General features: G+C 38.8%; 1 long non-coding RNA gene across 2 annotated transcripts in view; it reads left to right on the top strand.

Moving 5' to 3' along the window:
* Positions 1-16,490, top strand: part of LOC121017012 (uncharacterized) — a 21,080-nt gene extending 4,590 nt beyond the window's left edge. Inside the window, exons 1-4 of one of the 2 annotated variants that reach the window (XR_005784585.1) lie at positions 5,487-5,566; positions 5,805-5,945; positions 15,560-15,946; positions 16,454-16,490. This is a non-coding gene — a long non-coding RNA (uncharacterized LOC121017012). Of the gene's footprint in view, positions 1-5,486; positions 5,567-5,804; positions 5,946-15,559; positions 15,947-16,453 lie in introns of those variants that run through there. The other variant, XR_005784584.1, reaches the window with a different exon arrangement.
* Positions 16,491-17,077: the final 587 nt, after the last annotated feature.

The following is a 17,077-nucleotide window of genomic DNA, read 5'->3' as shown; positions in this document are numbered from 1 at the left end:
CAAATATACGGCCAACTGCTCTTTGACAAAGCAGGTAAGAGTGACCAGTGGAAAAAAGACAGTCTCTTTAACAAATGGGGCTAGGAGAACGGAACAGCAACATGCAGAAGAATGAACCTGGACCACTTGCTTACACCATACACAAAAATTAATTCAAAATGGATGAAAGACCTAAATGTGAGACAACATAGGATCAGAATTCTGTAAGAGAAAATAGGCAGCAACCTCTTTGACCTTGGCTGTAACAACTTCTTATTTGACATGTCTCTGAAAGCAAGGTAAATAAAAGCCGAAATGAACTCTTGGGGCCGCATGAAGATAAAAAGCTTCTGCACAGCAAAAAAAAAAACAAAAAACAAAACAAAACAAAAAAAAAAAAAAAACAAAAAACAAAAAACAAAAAACAAAAACAGTCAATAAAACTAGAAGGCAACTGATGGAATGGGAGAAAATATTTGCAAATGACATGTTGGATAAAGGGTTAGTATCAAGAATCTATAAAGAACCACCAAACTCAACACCTTAAAAACAAATAATCCAGTGGAGAAATGAGCAGAAGACATGAATAGACAGTTTTCCAAAGAAGACATCCAGATGGCCAACAGACACATGAAACAATGCTCAGCCTCACTCATTATCAGGGAGATACAAATCAAAAGCACACTGAGATACCACCTCAGGAAGGTCAGAGTGGCTAAAATTAACAACTCAGGAAAAAACAGATGTTGGAGAGAATGCGGAGGAAGGGGAATCCTTTACACTGTGGGTGGGAATGCAAACTGGTGCAACTACTCTGGAAAATGGTGTGGAGGTTCCTGCAAAAATTAAGACTAGAATGGCCCTAGGACCCAGCAATTGCAATACTAGGAATTTATCGAAGGATACAGGAGTGCTGATTCAAAGGGGGCACATGCACCCCAATGTTTATGGCAGCACCATCACCAATAGCCAAATTATGGAAAGGGCCCGAATGTCCATCAAATGATTTATGGATTAAGAAGATGTACTATATGTGTGTGCGTGTGTGTGTGTGTATATATATATATATACACACACACACATATATACATATATATACATATATATATACACACGTGTATACACACACACACATATACACACATATATACAATGGAATACTACTCAGTGATGAAAAAGAATGAAGTCTTGCCATTTGCAACAATGTGGATGGAACTGGAAGGTATTAGGCTAAGTGAAATAAGTGAGAGAAAAACAAATCTATGATTTCACTCATATGTGCAATTTGAGAAACTTAACGGATGACCCTAGGGGAAGGGTAGGAAAAATAAGATAAAATCAGAGAGACAAACCATAAGAGGCTCTTAAATACAGAGCACAAACTGAGGGTTGTTGGGGGGTGGGCATGAAGGAGGGCACTTGTTGGAATGAGCACTGGGTGTTACATGTAAGTGATGAACCACTGGAATCTACTCCTGAAGCCAAGACTGCACTGTATGTTAGCTAATTTGAGAATAAACAGATTCCACAGAGGAGTTTGCTCAATGTCCTGTCAACCCAGTGGTAGTGTTCTGGGCTGGAACACTGGATTGGAAACCTGTAGAAGTGTCTGCCGCTTATCAACTTATTCCAATATATGTTCTGCCATAATGGGCGTTTCTTCTCTACGTGAGCACAACATTGGCTTTCTCAGTAAAAGGTGCAGAAAAGACATTGAAGGGGGAAAGAACTGCTCTTCTACCCTTGAGCCCTTGTCCTAGCCCGGTGACACCTTTCCCGCAGCCTTCTCTACTTGGAAACCAGTGCCCTGAAGGCTTCTTCTGCACTGCTATATCTGTGCACACTAAACAGCCAGTTTCCTTTCCAGCCCCATACTGTCTCCACCCCCCACATCATCAGGTGCTGGTCACCCGAGGGCAGGTCCTGAACTCTGGAGGGCTACTTCTGCATCACTCAGCGACTTGTAGTCTAGCTCCAGCCTGGGCAAATCTACAGATTTCCCTAAACCGCTGGGTTCAACACACCTTCCCTAACAAGCATTGGGCGGTGGCATCTTTTCCAGGTTTGTGCAATCTAGACAGTCCCTCAGCCCTAGAATGCCATGGAGTTTCTTTATATCCTGTAACTACTTTTCATCACTGGTGTTTAATAATTCTTTATGTTAACCTTGTGTTCTATCCACTGTGTGGTTTCTGTCTCTCAGTCGGACCAAGATTGATGCAAAGACTGAGTAGAATTTTTTAAGGAAAACAACAGTTGCTGATTACAGCTTCTGGCAGGGCAAGGCCACAAGGACTTTTGCTCTTGGTGATTTGCAGCAACCTATATCAGGCCCCTAATTCATTTTTACCCTTTTGCTATTGGGTTTTAGCCATCGCAGCTCAGCAGGACTTTGAAATTTTAGGGCGCATGTGATTTTTGGCCTTGGCAGGTCACTGCACTTTATAGCGGCTTTGTCCAAATGTGAGCGGCTATTTTTACACAGGTGGGGGTATGGAGCTGTGGGTCCCTTAGCCAAATAGCAGTGACCCTAAAGCACAGCTGCTGTAGTTTGACCTTCAACCACACAAGTGCAACCCGCTTTCATATTGCAGATGAAATTGAGGCGGAATATTGCCTAGAGCTTTTTAGACGTCGATGAGTACAGCAACATTTTATATCTTTAAAAATGCAGTGCTTTGGGCTTTGCATTCAGTACAAATCGTTCTTAGGTTGTACCCTTAACTTGTTATAACCTAGACCCGGGTAAGTATTTAAACTAGCTACATTCAGAGTCAAGGAACAAATGAAGAGGGGCTTACCCTGAACTCATGCTGTTTAGATATGACAATGGTCGATGACGGCACCATGGATAATATTCAGGGAACAGAATCTGTCCTTGGATTCCTGCTTTCAGCAATGGGCGTTGACATATTTTCTCCCTGTCTTTAGTGTAGGGCCAATGTTGTGGTAATTTTTAGCTCTAAAAAATAAGATGTGAATCTCCTTAAGAGATGTGGTATTAAATATATTTCGTAAAGTATTTTCCTTTCTTAGTGTGGTTTATTTTTATTTCCAAATTTGAACTGAGGTTTCTTTTCTTTTTGTTTTTAATGTTCATTTATTTTTGAGAGACAGGGTGAGCAGGGAAGGGGCAGAGAGGAGAGGGGGACAGAGGATCCAAAGCAGGCTCTGCACTGACAGCTGTGATCCAGATGCGGGGCTCAAACTCATACACCGAACCGTGAGACCGTGACCTGAACCGAAGTCAGATGCTTAACCGGATGAGCCATGCAGGTGGCTCCCCATAATGATGATTTTCTATTCTTCCTATTCCTCTCTATTACTTGGAATATTTCTATAAGAATATTATCCCCCGCCTTCCATTTATTCATTTATTTAATCATTTACTTAAATTAACCTGAACTCAAGGATGCTTTTTTATTCAACACAACACTATCATGATTTCTTTTATTGTATAAATCGCCCACCTTTGAACGTTGGGAGATCTTTCACGTTGGCTCCTTTTGACCAGACCCCATCTTCTATTTATTACCTTTGAAGACTTTCATTATTATCTGGCACAACAAGACAATCTGCCCCATCTTGTGATTTTCCTGACCTGGCAGGGAACCATCAGATGCCCCAGAATCAATCATGTATGAAAGGAGATCCAATTTCTTTTGTGGGAAATCAGTATTTTGAGAATAAATGTGGACACTGGTGGGGCTCATTGCTTCTGGGGTGTCACCATTTCTAGGCCCTGTCGGTGGACAGAGGTAGCAGTACTTGGATTTACATGTTCGATGGAATATGTACTAAGTCATGTATATACACATGGCTGATTATCTTACGCATCTGTCTGCCTGTCTATATATCAGCATTTGTCAACACCTATCTATCTATATCTACCTACCTACCTTCAAAATGTATTTATCTATACATGTACCATACCTCCATCTCTATTAAAATAAATGTGCGTTAATATTAACACCTTCTCCTCTAATCTAGCACCACAGGGTTTATTCTAACTTTGCCTCTTGCTTATTGAAAACGTCTTTCCTTGACAGTGAGAGACCTGGCTCCCATTAACTGCAGTGTATTTACTTATTTGTTCAATCTTAGTATTGTAGTGTCCCATAGAAAGTAGTTTTCAGAATTGCTAACCTGTACCTTGGAGAGAAACACATTTACCAACTAGAGTAAGGTGTTTACACACAGCTCTTCCCATCTTTAGGCTTACCATGTTTAGCTAAAACACTGTTTTTCCAAGTTACAAAGGGTCAGCTCCTTCTCTCCCCACTATAGCTGGTGAAATTGTGCTGAACACTTGTAATGCGGTTAGGCTCCTTTGACACAGTCCGCATTCCATTCTCGGACTCCCCCCTTCTGGTTGATGTTTGAAGTTGCCTACGGTAGAGTTCATTCTTTGGGGTATGCAGTTCTAAGGATTTTGACAAATGCATGAGATCACGTATAGACCAACCTGGTACCATACAGAACAACCCCTTCAAAGTAAAAATTCCCAATGGATATATTTTGGAGAAACTATATACCGAATCTCGTGAGAAACAGCCAGGCCAACTGTGAAGGAAACCCTTCCTCCACCCAAGCAATAAAGATGTGTTTAGCTGAGAATGAGATTAAGGAATTGAGGAGGACTTAATAACATCTTTATGACCCGTACGGAAGGGTCATTTGGTATTGATCTTAATTCTCTTTTCATTTTATATATTTGAACTTCAACCTAACTTAAAGGACATCTATTTTTTAATTTTTTATGTTTTCTTTAAAAATTGATAACAAGAGGGGCGCCTGGGTGGCGCAGTCGGTTAAGCGTCCGACTTCAGCCAGGTCACGATCTCGCGGTCCGTGAGTTCGAGCCCCGTGTCGGGCTCTGGGCTGATGACTCAGAGCCTGGACCCTGTTTCTGATTCTGTGTCTCCCTCTCTCTCTGCCCCTCCCCCGTCCATGCTCTGTCTCTCTCTGTCCCAAAAAAATAAATAAACGTTAAAAACAAAATTAAAAAAAAAATTGATAACAAGAAAGTTTATATTTAAATTGGGCGAGTCCCATGTTGTTAGCATTTTCACTGAGGTACCTTTATATTATCGTGCAATCTCAATCCTGAATTGCTAATGTCAGACAAGATGGGAAATAGAAAGCAGTGAATATTCAGGCTTGAATACAACAGTCTCGGAGGTTCATTTGGGCCCTACACTGCTCATGAGCATTGCAAAATAGACCTGAACAAAATGGTATTTGGATTTCAGGTTTTGAGATTCTTTATAGTTACGTTTTAATCTCTTTTCTCCCTTGTGCTGGTAAATTTTATGTGTCAACTTGACAAGCCTTGGAGTGCTCAGACTAAACATTATTTCTGGGTGTGTCTGAGAGCATTTCTGGATAAGATTATATTTGAATTGGTTGATTGCTCCCCTAGTGTGGGTGGCTGTCTTCCAATCCAAGGTCCTAAATAGCACAAAAAGCAGAGGAAGGTAGAATGTACCCCTTTTATTCCTGTCTCATACTGTTTGAGCTGAAGCATCTCACCCTATCTTTTCTGTCCTCAGTTTGGGATTTACACATCAGCTTTCCTGCTCCTCAGGTCTTTGGGATCAGACTAAATTATACCACCAGCTTTCCTGGGCCACGAGCTTGCCGAAAACACTCTGTGGGACTTCTTAGCCTACATAATCACATGAATGGAACCCATTTCTCACAAGTCCCTCCCTCCTTCTCTCTCTCTCTCTCTCTCCCTTTCTCTCTCTCTCCCTTTTAGATATGTTTATACAGACAACTCTAATACATCTCTCTCATTCTTTCATCCTTTTCTCCCACTGCAGGAGGCAGGAAGCTTTTGTTGAGGAAGATTTGGGAAGACATACCCTTGCCCCTCTTGTTCTCCCGCATTAGTCGACATTTGGATTCACCAAACTTGAGCCCTGGATTGAAGGCCTTCCATTTTCAGCACTCTCTATAATAAGGTGGGTAAGTGGGCCTAATTCTAGGTTTCCGTTTTGAGACTTATCTGTGGCTACAGACCTAAACCACGATTACAGCAACTCTAACAGTAATGGAGCTCACTTTTTAGTCGCCATCTTCTTGACTCATTTGTTTTTGTTTTTGCTTTGTTTGTTTTCATTTCGTTTTAAACTCTGGCAGGAAAACAAGGGTATCCAACGTACACTGTGGGTAAAGTTGTAGGTAAGGATGAAGGAAAGTAGTGTTCGTTAAAATCCTATTCTGAATCAAGCTCTGTGCTGCACAGTTTATATGAGTGCCATCTATTGGGTCCTCGGGAACACTAGGTTTACTCTCTGGTATATTAGTTTTGATCCTCCCCTTCCCCGTGCAAGCCCTGGGAAAAAAGTTAGCTGTAGTAGTTGATACAACAGGTGATCCCAGGAAGCACTTAGGAAACAGAGGAGAAAAACAAGGATGGTTGGAAAGTGGGTCAGTCATGCAGCACGGAGCGTTATCTCCATGGGCACTTGGTGTTGAACCCTACTGAGAGGCCACTTGAGGAGCCTCAACAGTAAATGAAGTTATTCACTTACCAATAACTATCTCTCATTGTTTGAGATCTGTTCCTGGTGCATTAACTTTTGGGCCACTTTCAGCCTGCCCTGCAGAGAGGCTGAGCAGCTTTGCAAGTCAGAGAAAGTTCTTTGAGAAACACAAAGGCATATGCATCAACTTCTGAGATGACTCTTCGGGTCATTCAAGGGAATATGGACAGGTCATTAACTGAAGCTGCTATACTTCTATTGCATTTCATTGATAAGGAGATTGACCCCAAAATGTTTCAGTAACTTGTCTGAAATCACAGGGTTTATTAGACCTTATTTAAACTTTGGTCGGATTAAGATATCCACTACCCAAATCCCACCCCCACCTACTGCTTTTGGCTGGGTGTGAGCTCTTTCCTTAACTCCTTCTTACCTCTTGCTGCTGGGCCTGGGAGAGAAAAGGTGTGGCTGTATCTTCTGGTGAGGAGAACAGTCAAACATTATACAGCAAGATGAAATCAAAGAGTGATGGGAAACTGAATGCAACTTTTTCTGGAGATTGCTACCATACAAAAAAATCAGCCCAGCCTGCACCAGGTAAATACCTAGAAAATCTTAATTGAGCTCTGATGATTTCTCCTCACTCAGCTAACGTGGAGGGATGTTAGTGGAGACAACTGTGACATCAATGGCCTGACAGATCCACATGGTTTTTGTGAAATCTGAGCATACTCCTTTGTATGCCGGCCGGGGGCAGGATGAAAGGAGGAGCAGACTCTAGCCGTGGCCACTTGACAAAGCCAGAACAGCGAGAAAAATGTACATTCTAGCTGGTCTGTAGTGCTTAATTTGAAACGTGAGAAGTTCTAGTGAAAAGAGCTCCTATCTTAAGGTACTAAGCCTTACGCACTGTCCTGCTTTCACTGATAGATTTTCAAGGGTTGTGTGAAGTTACAGTGAAAAAAAAATACCACCTTGCATATATTTCTTGTGACATGTCTCCTAAAACATCATTCTTCTCAAGATTGATACCTGAAGATCTGTGGGTATATAGTAATTGTCTTTCGTTTGCTACAGCCATCTGACGACCTGCAGAATGTAATTGGAGTTGTCTAGAATGGATTGGGGGCTGTCTAGACTGAATAGGACTCATCAGAAAAGGTCATAGGGAGATTCTAGTTTGAACAAGTCAGTGAATCTCACTGGGGATCGTTGCCATATTAGAGCCTACTAGTCTCGACAAGGATATTTTTTTAACAAAGAGTTATATATATATGTAATACATATATATATATAATCATACATATAGCTGTAATCTTCACATATATAATGTATATACATAAAATCTTTCATATTAGAAAATAATATCTAATTTTTTATAATCCCAGCACCAGAATGTTCAGAAGTCTTATAATACATTTTTTCACTCAATTATGTACGACTGTTTTCTTCCTTAATTTTATATTAGACACCTTTATATGCTCTTAACATTATTTGTGGACGACAACCGACACCATACTTTTTAGTAGGAGAAGTTCTGCTTTCGGCTAATAGCAAAATTTATATATTAGGATATCCATGTGTGGCTTTTAAATCGTTCTGCATTTCATTGCATTTGCTTTTTCTTTTCTTTTTCTTCCTTCCTTTATTTATTTATTTATTTATTTATGGATAGTTGGATGCAGAACAGGCCTTAATTATACCCTGAAGGTCAGACTCACATACATATCTCGTGACTGAACATTTAGCCATTTGCTAACTTTAGGATTAATCAGATCATAGGCGCAGAGGTATTAATTTAGAGGACAGCTAGGGGACACATGGTTCAGAGGTGGCACTAAGTTCCAGAGGTGCATACCATGCTTAAGAAAGCTTCTGCTGGGGTTCCTGGGTGGCTCAGTGGGTGAAGCATCTGACTTTGCATCAGATCACTATCTCATGGTTCGTGGGTTTGAGCCCCGCGTCGCGCTCTGTGCTGACAGCTCAGAGCCTGGAGCCTGCTTCAGATTCTGTGTCTCCCTCTCTCTCGACCCCTCTCCTGCCTACACTTTGTCTCTCTCTCAAAAATAAATAAGCATCGGGGCACCTGGGTGACTCAGTGAATTAAGCGTCTGACTTCGGTTCAGGTCATGATCTCACATTTTGTGAGTTTGAGTCCCATGTTGGACTCTGTGCTGACAGTGCAGGGCCTTGAGCCTGCTTGGGATTCTGTGTCCCTCTCTCTCTGCCCTTCCCCTTCTCACACTCTGTCTCTCTCTCTCTTTCCCTCTCTCTCTCTCTCAAAAATGAATAAACATTAAAAAAAAAAAGAAACTTCTGCTGACTTTCTCAGTCATCTTATTTATGCCATGCTGAACGCAAATATTGCAGATCTAAGAACTTTACCTCTTATTATTACTTTTTGCCATGTTCTTGCATGGTCCAAGTGTATATAATGACTCTTTTTTAAAAATTTTTTTTTACATTTATTTATTTTTGAGAGACAGAGAGAGACAGAGCACGAGTAGGGGAGGGGCTGAGAGTGGGGGAGATGCAGAATCTGAAGCAGGCTCCAGGCTCTGAGCTGTCAGCACAGAGCCCGACACGGGGCTCGAACTCACAGACCGTGAGATCATGACCTGAGCCAAAGTCGGATGCTTCGCCGACTGAGCCACCCAGGTGCCCCTATAATGACTTCTTAAATAGCAGACTAATCTACACACAGCATGTACTTATAGGCAGGTGTAGCCCACAGATGGCCGCATGAGGAAAACGGTGCTGGTATCCTTTTCCTGTGGTGTCTTCTGCATTTAAGCTACAGGCCTGTCAGACATCGCCTAGACGAGAACTTCCACTTGTCCTTCATTCTCTTTTCCTATGATTTGAATCGACTATGTTGTGGCTTTATTCCACCTGCTCTTTATGTCATACGTCCAACTATTGCTCTCTAGTTACTAGCGTGTAGGAGACAACAGTACCTGTGAACTTCACACGCACAAAATAAAATTTTAATTTGCTTTTGCCTTCTCCTTCCTTTCTTCCACGATGTTCACTTAAAAAGTATAATTTAGCTTTTAAATCTATATTGCAATGTTACGGTCACATATTAGTTTATGAATATTCGGTTATTTGTGACTTTTACACTGTTAGAAAGTGTGTTACATATTTGCTTGGATTGAACCCCATTCTGTTACCTGATGTGTTTCCTGACTGATTACATCTCTAGTTGTGAGTTCCAGTTGGCTCATCAGGCAGCTAGTTCAGATACAGAAATATGTGGGTATGTGAGCCGACTTCTTTTCTAAGAGCATTAGATATATAGTTTTTTTCTCTTACTTATTTAGTAATAAGATGCTCTACACAAAACTGTATATGTTTCATTATATTTAATCATCTAGGGTTTTAAAATAAAAATCTGAAAGTCTTCTTCAGATTAAGATTAATCTTCTTCTTAAGATTAAGAAACCTTAAATCTTCTGATTTTAAACCGTATTTGTTGATTTATGCCTGAGTACGTCTGGAACCTCTCTTTGGGGTAAGTTTGAAATTTCGTAGGTTTGGGTTTTACTCACTACTGGTGGAGCTTTTAGGTGAGTTAATTTGAAAATCTAGAGCCTTCAGAGAAGAATACCTGTTTCTCGTATTTATCTTGCTACTTCTACTGTTTCTAATAATCCATTCTTTACTCCGATAATTTCTTTCTTACATGAGGAAGAGATTCATTACTTATCTTCAAAACTTTATGTTCTTCTTGCACAGTTTGAATTTTATTTATTACAGAGAGGATACTTTTTATTTCACAGATTTCTTTATATAGAAGTTTATCTCCTTTTCTTTTTTTTTTTTTTTTTTTTTTTTTTCTTTATTTTTATGTTTTAAGTTGGACATCGTATTTTTGATCCCGTGGATGATATTTTAGTCTCAGAATATTCCCTTTTTACCAGTTCACGGGGGCCTTTTTGTATGTTTATTTTTTCTGCTTGTTTATGTCTAGGAAGAAAATAGAATTTTGCCCTGATTTTATTCTTAGTATGTTTGCCTTTATTGCTGACAAGCTCTGCTTTTGTCCTTGTTTTTGTTTTTGTGTTAAGGCATGACAATCTGTGCCACCAAACTCTCCGTTCTTTGAGAGAAGAGAATCAGTCTCTCTTAGTCACTTTGCATCCCTGGGCCCTATAACAATACGTGGCATTCTTTTTTTTTTTTTAATTTTTTTTAACGTTTTATTTATTTTTGAGACAGGGAGAGACAGAGCATGAATGGGGGAGGGTCGGAGAGAGGGAGACACAGAATCTGAAACAGGCTCCAGGCTCGGAGCTGTCAGCACAGAGCCCGACGCGGGGCTCGACCTCACGGACCGCGAGATCATGACCTGAGCCGACCCTGGACGCTCAACCGACTCAGCCACCCAGGCGCCCCAAGAGTATCATTCCTAATAAAGGTTAGTTTATGAAAAGCACAAAATCAGCACCTCCATGAGGTCATTGGCCAATGGGATTTACAGCACACTGGTGGGCACGGACTGTGTTCATACCAAGTGGTCCACATAAGGCGATAGCTCAGGTTCAGAACGCTTATGTGGGATGTCTCCCGTATCCAGCAAAGGGCCTTGAGCAGTAAGAAACATCAAGACTGATTTCTGAACAATGACAAAATCTTCAACTCTACTGCTCACCATTTTCTCCTCTAGGATTTGGTGCCGTTCTACAGAAACATGTATAATTTTAAGTTTCAACGTTTAAAAGGCACAAGTGAATTTCAGAAAATGCCAAATCCTAATATTTGAAATAGACTTTCAGAGGCACATTAGATACTAATGGAGCCATCTAGAAACATAAAATTTTACTACTCAAAACGGTTGATTAAAAACAACAACAACAACAACAACAACAACAACAACATTAGGGATGAATGAGACTATACAATTTTCGTTCAAAATAACATAGCTATCTATAAATGATATGGCAAAAACTAAGGGTGTATTTCCAGGTTTTATGAGATTTATAAATCAGATTTATGAAAATGTTATTACTTCCAGCATATCTTTAATCTTAATATATTTTTCTCCCTGAATAGTCTGATAAAACTGCAAAAGTAATATGTCCCTGAAAGAGCAAATATTTGAGGGAATTATTAATATTAAATAAAACACATTTCCCAAGTGTGTCATCAAGACCTGTAATCTAGAGAATAACATTAGATTTAATATTCTCCATCCCAGGCTCTGCAGGCATTATTGATCATATCTACAGCTCTATGTGGGATTTTATATTAGTGAACTTGAATGGATGATGGACTGTGTGTTTCATGTTGCATCTGATATTGTAGTGATTTTATTAGAACTTGACGAAATATATTCTATAGTCAATTCAGTTGATTAATGCCCTTTCCTCGTGAAGTTACATGGATTTGGATTCAATTGCTTTGGAACAATTCTCCATTTATTGTGTACCATGGCCTGCCAATCCAAACTATCCATCAGATATACGCAATGGGTTTTGTAGAAATTTAGAAACAATGTTTTAGGTGAGTTACCAGGAGTAATACTATCTGGGCTACTTGTCTTGTGGTCTTCTAAAATATAGTAAGTGAATTCACTGCATTCCAGTGAATCCATGATTCATGATGTTGAAATTCCATTAAATAAAACGATATAAACTTCTGTCAATCGATGAGCTTTTCAATTAAAAGTTGAAAAGATTGGCAGGTAACCATTTTTATAGTGACCTGGCGAATATATTCTCTCCTTGGAAATACAACGCAGAGAGACAATCAGTCCTGAGCTTGCTAAAAAGACCATTTTTACATGGTTTAAAGATGTATAACATAATATTAACAAAATCAGATATCATGGTATACTCAACATGGATATTGAAGGAGAGGGAATATTGGTGTCTGATTTTCAGGAGCAACATCTTCCCAAGAAGGTGTTTTTCTGAGTTGCGTCTATTTCAATTGTTCTTTGTTTTCCAAGCTCCTATGTGAGTTTTCTCATGCTAACACTATGGATAGATTTTATTCATCTACTCAATTTTCATATACTTGTTGTACCTTGGAATTTGTATGACACAAAAGTAATTGAAAAGTAATAATGAATCAATGCATATTAAATATCTTCCTTTAAAATTTTTGGTTTTGGTTATGTATTTGAATTTCAACTTTTATAATTTTATTCTCTGAAAATATCAGTAAAGATTAGGAGTGAAAACAAAAACACAAGGGGAAGTCCAAATCCTCACCATCTGATAATTTCCTTTTCCCTAAATTCAAACACTGTTTTCCACAACAAATTCCGTTTGAACATTTTCCAGCGTCCTCCTAATTTATGGACTGATGTTATGGACAGTTGACAATATTCAGTCATTATTGTGCAAATCTGATAAAGATTTACTTTTTATAAACAGCTGTTTTTCTAAATTAAAACTTCAATTGTCTATTGGATTTACACCAAAGTTCTTACATTTTGGTAGTCCACATTGTTAAAACTTACTTCTTTATCATATTTAGGGATCATTCCAAGTTCTCTTTCCCCAGTGAAACCTTGTGTTTCAAAGAGTGCCACGTTCCTCTTCTCTAATCTTCAGTGTAAGTGTTTCCAACATGGTGTCACAGGTCCTTAACATCCTAAAATCTTCTCTTATCCAACTGTGTGTCCTGTAAGTTTCCCCAATATCATAATTCAACACACATGATTCAACTATTAAGTTTCCCTGTGAATGTCCATGTTGTGTCACTTGTACATTGCATGACCTTTGGAGGTGTTCTGGGGAGTGGAGGGGAAGTTCTATTTGCTCTTACCTTCTCCACCCCAATTTTTTTTTCTACTAATTGGAGCTACCTGAAACTAACAATATGCTAAGTCTATAAAAATAGGAAAACCATATCAAGAGTGGCAACATAGCAATAATCTGTTTCTATCAGCCTCTCATCTAATACCTATCATTTTCTATCTTCATGTGTGTGTATGTGTGTTTGTGTGCACGTGTGTGTGTGTGTGTGTGTGTGTGTATAGAAAGAGAGAGATGGGAGTTTTAGTGCCTCTCAAATATTAATTAAATTGAGTGGATCTTAACAATTTATCAGCAAGTAGTATTTTCTGTTCGCAAATAAGGTGTCAAAAAACACATAATGGATTTAAACTTGCTGAATGTATGGGAGCCTGGGTAGTGCGGCTCAGTTTGTTGAACGACCAACATCGGTTCAGGTAATGATTTGGCAGTTAGTGGGTTTGAGCCCTGCATCGGGCTCTGTGCTGACAGCTCGGAGCCTGGAGCCTGCTTCAGTTTCTGTGTCTCCTTCTCTCTCTGCCCCTCCCCCACTCACACTCTGTCTCTTTCTCTCTCAAAAATAAATAAACATTAAAAAAATAAATTAAAAAAAAAACCTTGCTGAATGTAAAGACTGAACCTCAAATCACTGTAGCCATTGGCAATTGCCTCTTGTATTAGTTCAGACGCGAGCACTGCATGCGTTGTGCATAGCCTACTTTTATTAAAATAAAAAATTGAACACATACCAAAAATCGAACTCTAGTTTTATTCTCTGTACTTTTATTTAGAAAGTTATAAAAGCCACACAATTTTCGGGGAAAGCAGCACTACGGGGTCCTTAGTGTCCTTATCTCCTTTCAGCAAGCCAACAGTGCTGAGAAGGCCCCTCGAGCCCAGGGCGAGCTCTGGACCTGAGGGTCGGGAGAGGGTGCTGCATTCCCAGCCCAGGCCCGAGCTTCCTCCACCAGTGTCCACTGACTTCCATGGATTGAGAATTCCCAGGAAGAGCCATCTCCTGGGATCCTGGGACCAGACCCATGTAGCCAATGAGCAGGGTGTGTGGGATCTGAGGAACTTGGGGACTTGACTCCTACTTCCAGCTCTTTCCCAAGTGGCAGCTGGCACTGAGGCTCATGCTCATCTATGGACAAATCCAGCCCCAAGGCCCCAATCCCCAAGAGAAGCCAGTTCAGAGGTCATGCAAGGGAGCAGGGCTGAATTATAAAAAGCAACTGGCTTATAATGAGGACCCAAATATTTATAAACAGTATAGCCCACTTTGGAGCCCAGATCCAGACCCAGATAAATAGCACTGTGCAAATGGCAGGCAGCCTGGTGCACAGAGGTAAGGGAAGGATGGGACCTAGAAGCTCTAACATTAGGTGTTAGGATGGCTGTTGCAAGAGGTGACCCCTCTAGAACCCCGGACGCTATGAGGAACTCAATAACTAGGGAAATGAATAAAATGATCATGTGTTAGGCAATTCTCTTGGAACCCTTCTTACTTTTTGAGCTCAGGGAACCAACAGGCCAGACCAGTTGCAAACTAGAAGGCCAAGATGTCATAGAGGACAGAGGGCACTGTTTGCGGGGGCAGGGTTTGTGGGACTTGTTGTATCCTCCATGCTGACATCCCCAGTGGGACCTGCACTGGGTGTCCTGGAGTCCTTCTGCTGTCCCCAGCTTATACCAGCTCCTAGTCTTTATGTATTATATATATATTATGTATAATATTACATATATTATATATATATGTATAATATTACATATATTATACACATATATGTATAATATTATATATGTATATATACATGTAATATATATAAATTAAATATAAATTATGTAGTTTATATATAAGTTAAATATATATTTATATATTTATATATAAATAAACTTATTTAATATTTATTATTAATTTTTTAAAAATATAAAGTAAATATTTGTATATAAATAAATATATATTGAATTTATATATAAATATATTATACATGAAAATTATATATAAATCATATATATAAATATATTTATTTACATATAAATTTATATTAATATATTTATTTACATATAAATATATATTATATACATAAACATTTACATATATTTACATATTTATTTATTTATTTACATATAAATATATATTAAATTTATAAGTAAATAAATATAAATCCTTTTTTATATATTATATATTATTCTATTATATATATTATATTATGTATATATTTTTTTCAGGATACTCATACATTTTCAGGATACTTTACATATACTATATATAAATTTATATATACTGTATATAAATATATTTTATTTATATGTAAATAAATATAAATCTATTTTTTTCAGGGTAATTATACATTTTCAGGATACTTTGGAATTCCAGACAGTGGACCCAAGCATGGAAACAAGCATATAAGATCCAGCAATACATGGAAATTGGAACAAGCAAATAGATTATACTGACAAGTGGCTGAGTCCTCTCACAACTGTATATCCTTGAGAAGTAGTTCTAGTACAGTAGGAAAATTAGTGAAAGCAATAGAGGATTCTGGAATTGAAAGAATTGATGTTATGTGCTTGTACTAAGCAGGGATCTAGTCTTCCGATATATGAACATGGATCATTGAAGTACCATGCGATGCTTTGCCCTAAAAAACCAGAGAAGAATGGGCCCCAAGAACTGGTCAGAGTAAGCAGCAAGAATATGGAGGAAGGTGGAGCTCTTCAACCTGAGTAAGCTCATGCTTAGCTATTAGCCCTTGGTTAACGGAGCAGGTGGGAACATAGCATTGTAGTGTTCCCCCAACTTGCTACATGGCTTTCAGAAAATTAACTAACTAATCATGTCATAATATGAGTTCTTCATTTTTAGTATTTTTTTTAATTTTTGCAGCAGTGTTAATTTTGTAGAAAAATTGAGCATGAAGTTCCTGTATGACCCTTCTCACCCCCACAAAGTTCCCCTATTCTTAATATCTCACATTAGTGTGGTTAATTTATTATAACTGATGAACTGATGTTTATACATTATTCTTTTTTATTTTAATTAATTTATTTTTATTATCCTTAAATTCCAGTATAATTAATATACAGTGTTATATTAATTTCAGGTGTATAATATAGTGATTCAACAATTCTGTACATTAGTCAGTGGTCATGGAAAGTGTACTCTTAATACCCTTCACGTATTTCTATACATTATTTTTAAAAAATTTTTAATGTTTGTTTTACTTTTGAGAGAGAGAGAGAGAGACCATGGGAGAGGGGCAGAGAGAGAAGAAGTCACAGAATCTGAAGCAGGCTCCAGGCTCTGAGTTGTCAGCGCAGAGCCTGATGTGAGGCTTGAACTCAAGGACTGTGAGATCATGACCTGAGCCGAAGGCAGATGCTTAACCGACTGAGCCACCCAGGCGCCCCTCTATGCATCATTTTTTAACTAAAATCCATTTCATTAAGTTTCATTCTTTGTGTTACACTGTGGGTGTCTAGAAATGCATAATGTCATGTATCTACCATTACAGTATCATATAGAACAGTTTCCCTGCCCTAAAAATCCCCAAGGTTTCATCTCTTCATCCTTCCTACTGTCCCTCCTGTCAATAGCTTTTTACGGTCTTCACAGTTAGTCTTTTCTAGAATGCCATATAATTAGAATCATACCATATGCAACCCTTTCACACTAGCTGCTTTCCCATAGCAATGCACATTTAAGGTCCTTCCATGTTTTGTCGTGGCATGAGAGCTCATTTCTTTTTATCACTGAATAATATTCCATTGTATGAATACAACCCAGTTTGTTTATTCATTTACCCATCAAAGGGAATTTTAGCTGCTTCCACTTTTTGGCAACGGCGAATATAGCAG

This window comes from Herpailurus yagouaroundi, unplaced genomic scaffold (genome assembly GCF_014898765.1).
Source record: "Herpailurus yagouaroundi ecotype Mexico unplaced genomic scaffold, PumYag 214, whole genome shotgun sequence".
Lineage (NCBI taxonomy): Eukaryota > Metazoa > Chordata > Mammalia > Carnivora > Felidae > Herpailurus > Herpailurus yagouaroundi.
The sequence above is the reverse complement of the archived record's forward strand: the minus strand, read 5'-3'. Positions and strand labels throughout refer to the sequence as shown.